Source organism: Ambystoma mexicanum, chromosome 7p (genome assembly GCF_040938575.1).
Source record: "Ambystoma mexicanum isolate Mex_15411 chromosome 7p, UKY_AmexF1_1, whole genome shotgun sequence".
NCBI lineage: Eukaryota > Metazoa > Chordata > Amphibia > Caudata > Ambystomatidae > Ambystoma > Ambystoma mexicanum.
In genome coordinates, this window is record NC_090939.1 from 824,909,401 (window position 1) to 824,926,229 (window position 16,829).

Genomic DNA, 16,829 nt, shown 5'->3' on the forward strand with positions numbered 1-16,829 from the left:
TTTTGTTAATTTCTTTAGCAATTGTTAATGTTGTCCACCTATTCTACCCTTTTTTTCCAACTGTAACTGCCTGAAAAAGCGAACGGAAACCTGCGGTATTCTGCCTTTGCTGTTTTCAACAAAGAACGGACCACATAACATGCCCATTACATAACTAATGTAGTTAAGCATCACATTGTGTACGAAAAATTGTGCTATGTACAGTCAGAGGAATGAGGTTAACTTGTAGAGTTTACTACAGATTAACATATTTGTTTACTTTAAATATCTGTCTCCAGGGTCACTAGGGGGGGACAGAACAAACGGCAGCTCTATACAGCTGCTCTGGCATCCTTTCACAACCACCACACCCCCCCCCCCTCATCGCTCCCAGCAGACAGAGGTTCATGACCCCAGAAGCGGAGAAATTGTGACCTGGAGAGAAGAACCTCCCAGACATGAGTTGTGCTCAGGGTGTGCCTGTAATGTAAGGCCCAAAGACCAGCGCAGCAGAGTATTCATGATCCCTCCTCTTTCCGCAATTGACTGGTATGAGACTTGTTGCCTGAGATGGTCTGTACTGTGGACAAGCAGAAAAGGAGCCAATGGGACTGTGCACAAGAATTGGTACGGTTGCACCCGCGGCTAAGGCGATATAGCCACGGCGGCAACCGCCAAAAATACATGACGTCCCATTGGCTCAGTGGTACCCGTGGTTATAACCCCCTGACAGGGTGCAACATTTCATTGGCTGCTGTCCTAATCGCGACAATTTTAATAAAGGCATTAAGGGTATTTTCCTTCTACAATATACTGAACCAGGAGGGTCTAAGCTCGAGACAAAGGAGCGCTCTGTCAGTAATGATATATTTCTCCTGGACATTAACATGAATGGGAGGGCATGAAGTATCTGTCATGAACTTCAGAACACGCCCCTTTTAGACCTCCTGGTCCTTGTCTCAACGGGGCTTGCATTCTCTAATACTCCCAACATGGTCGCCCAGCACTAAGACCCTTTCTCGCTCCATGCGCTGGACGTAACATATTCTATTTATAGACCACGCCTTCCGCCGCTCCGCGCGTCTCAATTCTATTGCAAGTAGCCATTAGACGTGTGATGCGTAGTTTGCGGTATTCGTTCTCTGTCCTTGTGCACCTACCCGCTCCTTGCCCCTTCCTTTCTTGTTTCCTGGAGTCGTGTGCTAGTTGCACTCATCCTAGATCCTTGGATTCCTGGATTCCGCGTTCCCGGAACTAAACGCGCCCTGGACTCAGAAGAGACTCGAACAGCCTTAGTTAAAACCAGGACTGCCCGTAAGAAGGCAGCGACCAAGGACTCCATCAAAGAACGGACCCAGGTGAGAAGGGGGGGGGGGACTCCTTGACAGTATCATCTGTTTACGGAAGAAGACATTCAGAGTTGCAGGAGAATTTGGACAGGAAAAAGCTACAAGGGGGAAAGGAAAATGTGGAAGGATATTCAATTGGTAAAGAGCTCCAGAACTTGGAAGGAAAAGTATGTTCTATTGTAGAAAATGTGAGCCTCATGTTTTCCTCCTTTTAACCAGTGTTTTGTGTGGTGGACACTGGTATTTAAGAGAGAGAGTTAGGGAAACGGTCAACATTTCCGAGGTTGAGAAAGAGGGTGGTTGAAAGGATTAGGAAATTAGACGTTATTTTACTATTACTATGTTGCCTCGAAGCTGTGTGCATGTGCACTCACCCAACTTCGTTCTTGTGCTGCTCAGAAGAGCACTAGCAGAGCACACTGGGCTTTGCCTCAAGCCTTCATATGGTCCAGGTTGCAGCAGTTCACTGCCACTCGCTTTTTCTGGTTAAAAAAAGCTATATTATACTGACTAGCCTCTATATTCTGGTCTAGCCATGTTTACCTTGCTCCTACTATACGAGGGTGACCTTGTGACCTTACAAACATATTAAATTGCCCTCTACAGATTTCTGGCAGGCACATTTCAGCCTATCCTTTCAACAGTAATAACATTGCTTTATAAGGAGAATGCTACATTGCAGTACCATTTGCTTGGCCTGAAAGGAATATTTGTGTGGAAATATTCCTGTCACTACTCGAACATTGGGCAACAGATATTCATAAATCTACAATGCTTTTTAGGCAACCAACATACTTCCCATGTTTTCAGAGTTCTATTGTGCACATACTTTAATGACTGGTATGGTCACTCAAATCTGTCCTATAAGTGAATGGTTTCTCTAAGCACTTTTATAATTTTACCCAACTCTATTAGGTAGAAGGGACGTTGCAAAAAATCTTGTTTGCATTGCAAAGTTATTTGTGAGTATTGTGAGGGGTCAGGAATGCAAGGCAGACAACTGATTGTCGGTATATCAAAATGTGGCATTTTGTTAAAGAAAAAAATATATATGTGTTTGTATATATGTATATATATTATTTATTGTGCATTTGTAAGGTGCTTATACATCAAGCGCCCACAGGGCAAGAGGGAGGGGACATGGGGATGAAGAACAAATACAACAGTGAAAGATCGAGGCCGATCTACTAGGCCTTGTGAGCATTCGGAACGTGCAAATGCAGGGAGAGAGAGGCATGAAGGAGTGGGGGTGAGGGGGGTATGTGCTCAGTGTATCAAGAACTAGGGAGTGAGCAGGTGTAAGTGCCTAGGTGGAGTGGTCAGCAGCAAATAAAGTGCAGGCCTGTGGTGATATGGGCCAGTGGGAGCCAAGGCAAAGTGCTGGGGGGGAGGGTATAGGTTGTAGGCAATTGTGTGTGGGAGGCCAGGACCCCGGTATGACACATAAGTGCCCTCGTCACCAATCTCAGCAACTGTGGGATTTAACAAGGGAGGTAGGGAGGGTGGGAGCGAGTGAAGGAGGGAAGAAAGGAGGAGGTGAAGAGGAGTGTCTTGAGGAGTACTACTCTACGGAATTTGAGGATATCTGTGTCGAGAGGAAGGTGGACGCTATTCCATAGGAAGTAGCCTGCTGAGGAGAGGGATCATCCACCAGCTCGCTGTTTATCAAAGCGCTTAACACACAGAGTTAATGCTGGAGGAGCGTAAAGATCTGGAGGGAGAGTATTTAGTGATGGCAAGTTGCAGATAGCATGTTCCCTGGCCCCAGACAGCCATTTGGATGATGCAGAGGGATTTGAATTTGATTCTTGCAGCAACCGGGAGCCAGTGGAGAGTTTTTAGGGCTGGAGAGGTGAAGTCCCTGGGCTTGAGGCCAAGGATACGTTTTCCAGCTCTATTCTGGATTAGTTGGAGAGGTCATACAGAAGAAGGTAGATTAAGGAAAAGGCTATTGCAGTAGAGAGAACCAGAGCTCTAGAGACAATGAGCTTCTGGGCGAAAATGAGGAAAGGATGAATTCCTTTTGAGGAGGTGGAGTTGATAGTGGGACTTCTTGGCAAGGTCCTGAATGTGAGCGATAAAGGAAAGAGGAGTCAAGGATGACTCCAAGGTTTCTGGCTTCAGACGGAGAAGGGGGGGAGAGCCCATATAAAATGGCTAGAGTGGGGGACCACCGAAAAATGGAGCTAGTGTCCCAATAGGAATGATCTCAGTCTTGCATGTGTTGAGGCAGAGATTATTGGAAGTACACCAGGACTGGATGGCAGATAGGCAGTCAGGAATGATGGAGGAAGTAAGAAAAGGATCAGAGGGAAGTTTGAAGAATAACTGTGGGTCATATGCATAACACTGGAAGTTTGGGGAGAAGGTGGGAATGAGGTGTGCAAGCGGAGCAGGGTAGTTAAAGAGCTGCAGAGAGAGGTTGGAGCCCTGGGGGATGCCGCAGGTGGAGATAGAGGTGGGGGGAGGAGAAGGAGCCCAGAATAACCTGGGACGGCCGGTCGCTGAGGAAGGTTGGTCAGTCCAGTGCCTGCTGCAAGATACCAAGGGTATTGTGGAGTCCTTTTATGAGGATGGAGTGGTTGACCATATGAAATGCAGAGTTGAGATTAAGTAGAATGAGGACGACTGGAGAGTTTGAATCAAGATATGCGAGAAGTGCCTCACGGTTGTTCAGAAGAGCAGTTTGCGTGCCTCTGGATGCTCGGAATCATGAATGATGAAAACACAGCTTTGCTTTCCCTACTCTGAGGAATTCCCTGCCTAGTCTGTAAAATAGGGGGGCATGCTCTAGTATGGGATAACTGTCGCTCACACTAAACAACAAATCTACACAGAACAAATATGGCAACATAATTAATAAATATTAATCCAATATCTGAATGACCTTCTCCTGTCCTGGGCAAGGTCCCTTCCCCAGGCATCAACGTCAACTCAAAATGTTCAGCAAAAGAAAGAAAAGGTTTTGAACCAGCTTTTGATGTTGCCGATTTAAAGAAAAGGTTCATCAAACAGAAATCCACTGGTAACAAATTTTTGTTCCTGGATGAAAGATTCCCTTCCATCTTCCAGAAAAGAAATTGCACCAATGGTAATCCTGGTAATGATAAATTCTCTTCTTCCAGATAGTTTGCCACAGTTCAAAAGAAGGTGTAATATAACACAAGGTCAATAATACACAATTGGGGGATAATACATATACAATAATACACGTGGGGGATTTTGGGTGCACTGCACGTCATGTTGGGGATGGTGTTACGGTTACACCTGTGTCGATGTCCCTTTCGATCTTCGGGGGAGGGATGTGGTGCTCCACGATTGCCACTGGATGTCAGACAATATGCACAGCATGTGAATCTAGGCAGATACAATCGCGCCTTGAAACACTTGTGTATAGGTGCGTTACAAATGCCATATCATACAATTATCAGAAATACGATTATGGCGAGTAATGTATGTCATTCTGTTTTATCCCCTATGTGTAGTATCTGTTGTCCCCACTTAGCATCCAGGAACTTGATAATGAGGACTCCCTTTCTTTTTTTTTTTTTTTAACTCTTGGACTACATCAAAGTATAGCTTTCATTCTTTGTGGGCATCTGATCTTGTTTCCAGAGTGCTTTTTTTACAAGATAAGGGGTCAGTAACACTTTCTTTACTACACTAGTCAGTAAAGTCTGATGTACACTTTTCAATCCCTGCACCATAAATGTTGCCATTGTGAACTCTGTAGCATTCATGTGGATCTATCTACATGCAACCGTGACTTTTCTGGGTTCGGCACCAAAGGGGAAGGGGGGTGCAATAATAGCTTGTTATTCAGAACTAGCAGATTCCACAATGCTCTAACCTTTAAAGAGAGCAAGCCAAGTTTGTAGCGAATCGCTGCTAAAGGAACACAGGCAAGAAGGTGCAACACTCCTTTCCTTCAAATTGGGCTTGGTTGAGGCTAAGATTTGGGGAATAGTTTATATACCATCAATGATTTTTGGTATGGCCTTGCCATATAATAAGCAAAACTGAAAATGTCCTGAATTCAGTTTTTTTCAATGTTGATATCAATCCGTCCGCTTTGAATGTTAACTGTCTATCCAATGCTACCTTCTTACTAGTAAACAGAGGCATACTCAAATAAGTGAGATGTCGTCATAGCCTAAGGGCACACTATCTAAACCGCTTAAAACTAGAGCCGTGCGGTAGAAAGCCTCAGCACTTTGGTTTTCATTTTGTTAATAATTAACTAATTGGTTTTTGCCCAACTATTCAAGGCTATTAAAACCCTTTGCAGTCCAGGTGGTGAGTGAGTCCATTAGGACGGTGTCAGCATACGCTAACCATGACGGGCAAAGATCTCTTTATCGTGAATTGGGACGGTTCCAAGAACGTACCCATGTCAGAAACACAGATATTAAAAATGCCGGGTGCCAGCGCGCATCCATGCCCAAGTCCAGGGTACGTGAAAATGTCTGTAGTGTCGCCAATAAAATTCAATCTAACTATGATGTAGGAGCCTGAATGCATGTGAACGAAAATACCGAACCGTCCACTAATGAGGCCCCAAGCGAAGAGGCCATACCAATGGAAGCGGGCGCTATATAAACACCACCTAACATAACTTCCATGAGGTAGGGGCTTTCATTGCAGAGATTATATTGTGGAAGAGTGTAAAGAATTATAAAATGCAGACCTGGGGCACTTCTGAAGACCATGTTTGAGAGGCCATTGGGGCTCGGTGCTCCAGAATCAGTAGGTTGTTTGATTAATATATCCTAGGTGTCAAAAAAGGAGAGACCATTTACTGTCTGAGATGCGTGGGCCACAGGTTAGTTTGACTTCCTAAAACAGAACAATGAGATCTCCAAACTATATTGAGGATTAAATTACTTTGGATCCCCAACTGTGAGTACTCTAGCTTATTGATTGCTGACCAAATTTGTGCATCAGATTTAGTGGCCAAAATACCACCCATAGCTTCTCTGTTGTCCTGTAACACAAGGTGACGCAAGTCTTCCAACCAGTAGTTGTCATTTTGTTTGAAAGATTAAATTGTCTGTGTCTGGTCTATCAGGCCCTCTTTTTTCAGTCCTCGCCAGCCGTTGAAGTTCACTTTTTTTTCCCAAGTGAATGGCTCCATCATACACATGACACAACCTACATCTGCCCCCTTTTCAAGGGCGGCCTACCTAGCCTAGGCGTTCTTGAAGGAATAGACACAAAATGTGGGCGAAATTAGTTTGCATAGTTGTCTCGGTATCTGCCATTGAGTTGTGTAACAATGTATTGAACTTAGTGACGTTTTGTTGTCAAGTAACTCAGGATCCTGAGGGGTTAATTTCCCACTCTTGAGGCCACTGTTATTTGCAAACTGTAGCGCAAGGCCCAATTCAGCAATAAGCAAGTTGTGATCACTCAACTCAGGTTTGTGGATAGAGAATCGTAAACATTTGTGGGAATAGCCATTAAAGTGTTTGTGATTTATAAAGACAAAACCCAGTAACATAGGCAGTTTATTTTCTTTAGTACGTTCCCTGTTAGGCCTGTGAGGGCCTTTTCTGTACTGGAATTATTTGATTAGGTATTTTTCTTGTAATATGAACTTTCTTTGCATCTAGAAAAGTCTGCAAATGAAAGCCTTTTTTATCATAGATGGGCTTCACATCGGGCAACAGTCAAGTGTAGTAATTTGTGTGGAAGGTGTTGCTCATACCATAGGTCTGTATACAGCATGGCTGGTTGGAGGAACAGTCAGACTGGAGTTCCTGTTGCACCCTTTTTCTATACCGGGATCTGTTCTATTTTTATGGTATGTGAAATAGGCAGGTATGCCAGTGATCTCGAGCCTTGGCTAGAACCATATACTGCCCACGTCTAATCTACTAGCCTGATAAAATGCTCAAAAGCAATCTTTATGACTGATGGGGTTATTTTAAGGACATTTGGGGCACATACCAACTTTGGGATCCCTGTCCCCAAAACCAAAGAAATGAAAGGGCTTAATATCTGCTTGCTCCATTCCCCCTTTTATTGTAATCACAACCCATAGCTTGATTTACTGTCCTGACTCTGATTAATATGGACACTGGGCACTTCCCTGTGTTCCTTACCCTGCACTATTCGTGCTGGAGTCAGCATACTAAACTGGAGTTATTTCAACAACAATATTAATAGTCTGCAATGAGTGTAATTGTGTTAAAACATAGGAACAACCAGGAAGAAGTTGTATGGTTGTAGCAAGACACAGATCAGTAGCCATATGAAAAGGGTACACATACCCCAGCATATACTCCACCCACATTGTACATCACAAAAGAGACATGTGCTAGATAACATACAAGAGCTTAAGTTTAGCTTTGCAGTAAAACTGCACGAGGAAGGGTTATCTCATATCCCTAGCGTAGATACAGGACAAAGAGAACACACATACCTCTCATGGCCAACGGCTGAAATTTGAGGCCTGGGATTAGAGGTTGTAAAGGAGAACACACCTATCCATGAGGGACATAGATTGGCAACTGATGGCCTATTTCAAATCTACCATACCCCGCAAAGCTACTAGAAAGCTACAAGAACATCTTGGAATAAAGCCAAAAACCAGCTGCTGAATTGGGCACAAGTAGGCTTCAGACCAATGAGAGGAACAAACTGTGCTACTATCTGACACTAACTCTGCATTAAAAAACATGTAGTGTCCTACAGGGCTCCGGTACTTGTTAACATCTACATGACTCCACTAAAACTATGCTGACGACACCCAAATATATAAAATCAACGCCAATGAAGAGCAGAACCCAACACTAACCAACTTCCTAATGGAACTAAACCAATGGATGAGCACCAACAGCCTTAAACTCAACCTGGACAAAACCGAAATCATGATTACACCACCGGGGCAGCAAACCAGCAGTCCATGTCCCCCCGAACTAGGCAACTCTCCAGAACCGTCCCATTCAAGGTGGTCAAAAATCTTGGAATCCTAATGGACAACAAGCTAACAATAGCACCACAATTAAAAGTAGTAGTTAAAAGCTACTTCCATCTATACACTATAAAGAAAATACTTCCCTTCTCCACACAACGCTTGCCATCATCACTCTTGTGTCAAGAATCGACCACGCTACCAGCATCTACATTGCAATGCCAGCATTCCTGTTGAGTAAGCTACAGTTAATAGAGTGCAGCTGCAAGACTACTCCTTAAACTCAGGAAGAGAACACATCGCACCAGTACTGACGTTGCATTGGCACAAATATGAAACAAGCTTCCATGTTCTTTGAGGCTAGAGTCAAACCACATGACCTTGAGAAAGAAATTAAAAACAAGTTTATTCAAGTAATAGCTTAACCCTACTGTACTAAACAACCCTGCTGTCCCGTCACTATTTGTAGTCCGTGTCTTTATGTATGCGCCCTGATGCCTGCGGGCTTTGGCTCGATATAAACAAATAAATAAAAAGAATTGGCTACCTGTCAAAAACAAATCTTCAAAACGCTCTGCATAACACAGAGCGATCCACCGCTAAGAAGCGAAATGCATACAGGAGAAAATCGCCATCTGCAAACGAACACGAACACTAAAATCCAGCAACAACCTCAGCCTCAAGCACAACGATATTCAAAACTATTTGGGGATCGTAATTTTCCTGCATAGCAGTGAAAACCAAACTCTCTCCCGAAGGTAATACGAACAGAGGATCACCTTGTATAGGAAATTAAAAACATGGCTTTTTAACACTCCGAGCTGAAGAAATCTCTGGATCCACAAATAATCCACCCACCACAACTCAAGAGAACTCCACGAGACTGGACTGTGGAATCATAAAAAATACAATATTATGGCTGTTACACCGAGCAAAGGAAAATACACTGACACGGGCTTATAAAGATTCCCAGAATCTTTATTACAAAACTGAACAGTATTTAACAAAGTACGCAAATAGCTATTTGGCCGTCAATACATCACAGAAACCACCAGCAGGGTTCAATATGAGCAGTGAGGGACTTTCCTAGCTGGACATCGGCGTTTTTATACAATTTGTAAAATGATGTCCAGCCCCCTTACAGGTTAATCATGCACTGGGCTAGGGTCGCGCCAGGTTCACTTTCCTAATTTACATATCTCGTGCATGCGGTTTACTTTTCAATACATTTACTAGTACACTCCATTATTCTTCAATTTAACATTTATACTCTTTATATTGCTCTAATACAGACCAAACAATGTTTCGCATATTATATTTGGATAGCATTACTGTTCTTGTATACTTGTAGTTTAATATTGGCATTTCAAGTAATCCCCTGCTCCGAGGTCAACAAAGGACAAGGTCTACATGACCCTAACATGTAGCCTGAAGGCAGGTTGGACATTAACTTCCCTACAGAGGTTGGAGAGGTTAAGGCAAGAACAAGGACACATGAGACGGCCATTTTAGATTACAGGGTGACTTTGCATAAAACCCCAAAATGGCGGTTTCTAACTTAAAATGGAGGCTTGATTCAAGATGGCGGCTTACATCAATTTCTAAGGTCAAGACCTTGCCGCAGAGAGTTATTCGCGTACAATTTTCAAGCAACTTGGCGTAGGCCAATATACATACAAAATTGTTTGTAATAAGAGGCATAATTTAATATTTGGTTTGACAGGACCACTCTACGGTCAACCACAAATCACAGCAGGAACAAGACTAATCGAAAGGGCCAACCCATTGCAACAAAACCCAAGAAATCTCAACTAACCTTAGTAATCGCACAGCATATCCAACTCATTACATGATATACTTGAGACAAACCTCACACGAAACACCAAAAAGACAAACACTGTTCCATCTCTCCAACACCCAAAACACAAGAATATTCTTAAACAACACACAAATACCAATCTACCAAATGGTACCACACCGTGACCCTTTTTTTCTGAACTGAAGGTACCAACAGCACATCAAAACTCTTTCCCTCTTAACCCGATTAACTTTCCCAACCCCCTTCCTTTTCAGACCCACCCGATCGCTTGGAGACCATGAAAAATGACAGTGGTACAAGTCCCAATAACATTGATCAACATTAGATGCTAAATTCGAAACTGATATCAAGTATTGCACATACGAACCCCAAATATCTGGGGGTGGAGGGGCATGCAGTGGCAGGGTGCGTATAAATGCAACATCAAGATCATAACTGTATGCTCTATTTTCCATCCAAGCTTCAATTTTTGGTAGTGGTCCCTTCCACCAGGCGACGGCTACCCTCGCGCCATTACCAAAAGAAGCCCCGCCAGTCTACGCATATTTCTGGGGATTACAGCTGTGGACCCCAACAAAGCAAACATGGGGTCTGTTTAACTGTTTCTTACATAATAAGAGACCTGTTCTCAACCCCCCACCTCACCCTACCAACCCCTACGTAAATTAGTAATCCAGGGACAAATCCATGCTAAATGGATCCACGGGTGCAGTCTTATATCTCATACAGGCTTGTGGAATTTCTGAATAATATCTGTGTAACTAAGCCAGAGTGTAATATGTTCGAAGGAAATTAAAGTTGATCATTTTTGATCTAGTTTTAAGGGAAACTCCCTTGTTTTGATCCATTATATAGGCCCAGTCCTCCTCCCATATATCATTACCCAGATCATTCTCCCACCTTTGTTTGGGGGTGTTACCTTCCAGAGGAATGTCGGACATCCATCTACTATATCGGGGAGAGCAGGTGGCCCTAACCTTGGGCCCTAATGACATTGTGTAGAAGAAAGACTGTAGGTTGTTGCGGTGGGAAGTAGAAACATTTTGCTTTGAATTCCTGCCTGATCTGAAAATACATAAAGATGTCTAGGTGGGAGAGGGTGACGTATATCCACCCTTTTGCTTAAATGCCTCCTAAGATGGAAATGTATTGTCTACATAGTAATCCCCCTTTATCGCTATGCCCCCTTTAGTCACTAGTTGTGTATAAAGGCCTTCACCTGTGTTTTTCCCATAGCAGGAACATATCTGGCCGGTGTCAGCAGGGAGTAAAGAGTATCAAATCCCGACCTTCCAGTTGTCTTGTGCTATTCTTTGCAGGTAGTGGCAACGACATTTGTCCCCCTCTATGTATGTTTAGGATGTTCAAGTATCACTGTGCGGAGTAGGGCGGGGGGCAGCCAGTGCTCGTTCTATCTGTACATGCGGTCGGGAGGGTCTAGTTGTGGGCGAAGTGAGCTTCAGCTGCACATTCATATTTTGCAAGGTTTGGAAGTGCCACCGTTCGCGTAAGGTTGTGACGGAGTGGACCACTTTACCCTCGGTTGTTTCCCTGCCAGATAAAATTCCAGGAAGACGCTATGGAGACACACAAAAAAGTACGCCGGTAGGAACCTGTGACTATACAGAAATAAAGAAACCTCGGTAGTAAGACCATCTTTCAATGTGACGTATCGAGAATTTTTGCACATGTTCCTTAAGGCTATCTAATCTACTGTAATTTTCCCAGAAGAGTATGTCTGGGTCCTGAGAAACTTTGATTCCTAATTATCTAGTGTTTTCCCACTCCCATTTAAAGCCAAAGATGTCTGGGAAGGCTTGGGTGGCCTCCCACAAAGGAAAAAAAAACACTAATTTCCTTTGGTTGATTCTCAAGCTGGAGAATTCCCCAAATCTAATCACCTGCCTGAGCATAGGTCTTCAGGCGGCTTTTATAAATAACACTATTGTCCACACATAGGGGAAATCAATGTATTTTAATATAATTGCATCCCTCTATGTTAATGGGGTGTACCTCTGTAAAGCACTCAAACACCAATACAGATATGTAACAGAGCCCTTTACAGAAGTGTACAACATTACAGATGCATACAGTAGCGTTTTTCAGAGTTAACGGAACAGATATACAGCTGGGCACAGAGGATTGATGCAGATGTACCGGGTGGAAGGGAGGAGAGAGGGCAAGTCAGGTGGCCCGAGGGGCGACATGATGACCTTGGTGTTAAGGAGGAAACTCCTTGAAGAGGTTGGTCTCGAGTTCTTTTCTGAATTGTAGGAGCGTGGGGAGGGTGGAGGGGTGGAGTCTGATGCCGACAGCTAGGTGGTTCCATAGTCTTGGGGCGTAGGTAGAGTAGGCTTGTTTTCTGGGCCTTTTGCTGTTTGCTGCCGTGGATATTCAGTCTGCATATGTCCTGGCATCTGGTGGTGCGCTGTCCGTCAGATATGCAGAGTTTCTCTGTGAGGTAGCTGGGTGACTTGAGAGTGACTGCCTTATAGATGATGCCGCAAGACTTGAAGGTGCTTTGTGCGTGCAGTTTGAGCCACTGAAGGTCGGTGATGGCTGGGTTGAGGTTGTATCTGTGTAGACCCTTACTGAGGGGTCTGGCCGCGTTTAGGACACTCTAAGGGGCACAATGGAGGATGACTCAAGGCCTTCAAGGAGTGCATTTCCCCCATCCATGTGGGATGGGACCAGTGCTTGAAAGGTGGAACTAAAGCTGTCTGGAGGGAGGAAGGGCTTGACTTTCAACAGGAAGGAGAGCTGATTCCAAGCTGCCTGTGTTTTCTTAGATATCTGTGTGTCTTGAAAGAGAGATATTTGCGGAACTTGATGGATTTGACTCGGGAGGTGAGCTCTGGTGTGAAACCCTCAAGAGTTCATGGTTGATGGCCAGGTCTGCGTGTTTGGTGTTGATGAGGAGTAGGAATTCGGTCTTGGAGAACTGTTCTCTCAACATGGCTGCTATGAGTTCCATAGCCAGGACAAACAGAAGTTGGCAAAGAGCCGTCAGTTTATAGCTATCCTAGTTGTTGGGCTATTTAGTATACAAAATAACCCGGCTGCAATGAATATGGTACCCAAATCCATCTTCTTGAGAACCCAAAACAAATAAGGCCATTCCTGGAATTGACTGCCTCATCGACATAAAGTACTGAAACTGCGGGAACCTGTTGATAAAGGATATCGAGGAGCCCAAAAAAATCTGAGCAACTCGTATATAGTATTCCTCCAAGGGACAAACCCGGATTGGTCTGCGAGAACTAACCCCTGCATAAGTGGTAAGAGTTTTAGCCAATAATCTAGCATACATTTTTGTTGTCTAAAATGATTAAGGAGATGGGAGGCAGGTTCATCTGGGGTTTTTTCTTTCTTATGTAGTAGTGTGATCATCACATCTCTGAGCGTCAGAGGGAGGATTCCCTGCTTAATAGATTCTAAAAATGGCAGAAGCAAATAGGGGGCTAACATCCGCACGTAGGACTTGTAGAATGTCTGGGCCAGGAGCTTTTCATCCCGGAAGATCCTTTACAACCCTGACTTCCTATTCTACTGTTATTTCCCAACAAAGGATTTCACATTGATTCGGAGATGGCCAATGCAATGCTACGCTTTCCAGGTATTGCTGTATAAGTGCCTCTGGTAGGGTGCCCTTTGGAGTGTATAAGTCGGCATAGAAAGAACAGAATGCCTCAGGTGTGGTGTCTTGTATTTGTATTACCTGTGTCAGTCTTTGATTAGAACTATTTTTTTTTCTCTAATGCTAGCATCCGTGTGTAAAGCAACCACTAGAAGGGGGAGTTTGTACTCGTGCTCTCTATATGGCAGAGGGGAGGCATAGAGGACCCCAGCCAAGATTCTCTATAGGGTAGCTATGGTCCAGCAATCGAGGCCTAGATTCTCAGGAGGTGATGCAGACTGGTTCTTAAGTACGGTGTAGTCCCCAAGCACCCACAAAGGAATGTTAACACACTATGTTAGTGATAGCACAGTTCTTTATATAAATATTGACTCTACTTGTTCCAATATTTCGTATCCTGTCAACCATTTAAATTGAGCTAGTTTGTTACTTCTTCCACCCGTCTCTGACAGATTTTTGATGCTAATCGTGAGTTTTCTTGCACGTATTGTTGCAATTTGTCTAATTTGCTTTGTAACCCTATTTGCGTCTGTCTATCAACAGATCATCTGCATAAATAATCCATGATATATGTTGACTATTTATTTTGGGAGGAAAATCCTTTACCGTACTTGGACACAGTGGGAGGTCTGCCAAATACAAATTAAACATTGTGGCTGCCAATGGGCAGCCCTGTTTAACGCCTCTTTCTGTCTTTATTTTGGCAGATAGCATGCCTTGATTATTTAGTCTCACTTGGATCGTCGTGTTCAAGTATAGAACTTTGATTGCTTCTATCAGGTCAGATGGACACTTCCAGTTAGCTAATTTTTCCCAGAGAATTTCCCTATCTATAGTATTGAAGGTTTGTTGGAGATCAACAGAAACTAAATAAAGTGTTCCTTTTGTTTTTATTCTGTGTAATTTAAGGATATTCAATATAAAAATTAAATTCCATCCCTACACCCTTAGTAAATGCAGTCTATCTTGGATCTTGAATATTCACATCTTTGGCACATTTTACTAGGTGTTTTTGTAAGTTTGAAGCATAGACTTTTCCTATTATGTCTAATAGGGTTTATAATTCCTCGGATCATGTTTTAGCCCTCGTTTAAAAATAGGAATTATTATTGCTGTTGACCATGATTCTGGGATCCTTTTTGCTTTTATTATTTGTTGAAATAGGATTAGTATGAATTCGCTCCATCTCTCTGGATTTTTCTTGAGGATATTATTTGTTAGCCCATCTGTGCCAGCAGCATTTGGTGTTCTACATTTTTTTATTGCCTCACATATTTCACTCTTGTCAAAATCCAATGACCAGGGTATGGAGGGTTTATCATCATCTGATCCTTTTTTTTAATGTTTCTATTTTCGAAGACTTTATTGAAATGGTCTATCCATTTATCCTCAGGGACTCCACTACCAAGAAATGCCTCTTTATTAAGTGTGGTTTTTTTTAAAAGCGACCATAGTTCACCTCTATTCTTTTGACCAATTGCCATTAGCATTTCCTCAGTGTTCTTGTTCGCGTAGGAACCGAAAATGTTTCTGCCAATTTCTAGATCGCTGTTTCTTCTCCTTAATGTCTAACCTTTGTTTGAGTGTTTGACTTTTCTATTGTTTTTAATTCTTTCTTTACTTTTTTTTCATCAACCATGGCCTTGCTATAGGAATATTTATGTTGTCAATTTGTGTTTTTAAATCCAGTTTGAATTTCCTTATAGCAAGCTAATAACAGTAGGTAATTTACTTTCATTTCATTTTCTTTAGTCACCTTGAAGTTCGCAGTTAAGGTACCAATATGATTGTTTTTGATTTGTAACCAGTTTCCCCTTGATTTGTGAATTTTCTTGGGTCTAGTCGACATTTTCCAGGACATATGCCGGATACTATGTTCCGTCTGTTTCGATGGTATAATTTCGATTTGCTCTATCAAGAGCATGAATTGGCGAGAACTCCAGATATAATCTGTCGTTCATGACAAAACTCCATTGAACCATGTTGGTTGTCCTGGCATGTCTGCCGATGTCTGTCCATTTAGCATGTAACAATGTTGTGCTATTAGATTATTGCACCATCTCTCATTACGTTGTTCTTTAGAGGTTCGCTGAGTGGTTTAATATTTAATTGGCGTTCCTTTTGAGTCTGTAAATACATGTCACCACAGATTAGAATATGTGTATTTCTATACTCCATGCAACATTTGTCTATGGCTTTATTCATTTCTAACATGAACTCCGTAGTAGTGATCATTTTAGGATTCCAGTAGATGATCATTATTTCTATTATCTCTGGCAATGCAATGCTTTTTTGAACATGTTGTAGATTGTTAATTGAATGAACGGATTGATGTTTATATTTTTCAAAATATTCAGTCTTGCACTTACCTTCATTCATGTTAGCAGACCAGACAAAGCTCTTCCTTTTGGACCTTTCGTTGCGGGATTTACTAGGGTCACATAACGATCTTTCGAAGGGATTGTGTCCTTCGACGTATTCCTTATCTTAGATATCTCCTTCCAGCTCCGCTGGCCTCGGAAAACTTTTCTCTAGAGGGCGCTGCGCGTCGACGTCCGCCGTATCGACGTCGTCGTCATCCTGCCTATAAAGGCCACGCGCAGCGTCCGTTGCTCAGTTCTGTTTTTCCGCGCTTACTCAGTGCCTCGGAATACCGTTGCTCAGTTTCGTAGACAATTTATCCTATTTACCTCGAGATATTCAATCTGTACTCGATGGCTTCCTCGTTGGAACCGACGACCCCTCAGTCCGGCTTCAAAAAAATGCCGAGATTGTGGGAAAAAGATGTCGCTGACTGACCCTCACAGAGTTTGTCTGTGGTGTTTGGGAGCTGAACACCATTGTTCGGAGTGCGAGGACTGGATGTCCATGACAGCTAAGGCCCTGAAGGAGCGTAGGGGGAAGCTGGAGAAAGGTAAGACTTCAAAAGCTGCTTCTTTCTCGACAAAGTCGAGACATTCGTCTCCTCGTCACCATTCGCGCTCCAGGTCTCGGAGCGGGTCCCATCACTCCTTGAGATCGAAGCACTCAAAGAGGAGACGTCGAAGATCCCCTTCTCTGTCCTCCTCTTCCTCTGTTTCTCCTAAGAGAATCCCTTGCCCCACGAAACATAGTTCCCGGGCTGAATGG

The 16,829-nt window shown here is 43.2% G+C and overlaps 1 protein-coding gene across 7 annotated transcripts in view; it reads left to right on the forward strand.

Moving 5' to 3' along the window:
• ATP11A (ATPase phospholipid transporting 11A) overlaps positions 1-16,829 on the forward strand; it is a 2,308,865-nt gene that overhangs the window by 419,971 nt on the left and 1,872,065 nt on the right. The gene's annotated exons all lie outside the window — the stretch shown is intronic.